At 46.1% G+C, this 616-nt stretch overlaps 1 non-coding gene across 1 annotated transcript; it reads left to right on the top strand.

Moving 5' to 3' along the window:
* Positions 1–387: 387 nt before the first annotated feature.
* trnat-ugu (transfer RNA threonine (anticodon UGU)) lies at positions 388–461 on the top strand. The gene has a single exon. It is a non-coding gene; the product is annotated as a tRNA-Thr (tRNA).
* Positions 462–616: the final 155 nt, after the last annotated feature.

The raw sequence follows: 616 nt of genomic DNA, 5'->3' as shown, positions 1-616 counted from the left end.
ACCCCATGGGCGCCACCCTCCACCAGGTTTTGGGGCAGTGTGAAGAGGCAAAGCCCATGAACTGTCAGAACGGCAAATGATCCCAAGGCGCTCCATGTTCTCAAACTCTGCCTTGCCGATGGCGAGCTTGCCTGGGTTGAGGCGCCGAGCCCAAGCATAAACTGGTGGCCTTGTGGTGGCGATGTGGTGCTCTACATGCTTGGCAGAGGATGAAGAAAATATGGCCAGTGTGAGTATCAACAACTTTTGGCCAATGGAAAATCAAAGAAGTTGAGTAGAGTTGAGCTGCTACCATGCATTATAAAAGGGGTAATGGTGGTCCTGGTGGATCCCTTGATGAACCTTTAAATAGTGTCTGCTGCAAAAAAAAAACAAACAAAAAAAACAGGCACTGTGGCTTAGTTGGTTAAAGCACCTGTCTTGTAAACAGGAGAGCCTGGGTTCAAATCCCAGCAGTGCCTGATTAGCACAGAATTTCCTTGACCTGTTATTTGTCTTGCATATAAACAACTGGAAGTCAGCAAAACAAGATCTACAAGGGTCTTAAGTTGTTCTTAAAGGTAAATTTTAGAGGCATATGAAATCAGTGTGAAGACGTGACTGGACAGTGAAATCG

Source organism: Seriola lalandi, unplaced genomic scaffold (assembly GCF_002814215.2).
Source record: "Seriola lalandi dorsalis isolate HSWRI2012SDOR001 ecotype SW California unplaced genomic scaffold, Sedor1 jcf7180002039209, whole genome shotgun sequence".
Lineage (NCBI taxonomy): Eukaryota > Metazoa > Chordata > Actinopteri > Carangiformes > Carangidae > Seriola > Seriola lalandi.
This window is presented reverse-complemented; position numbering and strand designations above follow the sequence as displayed.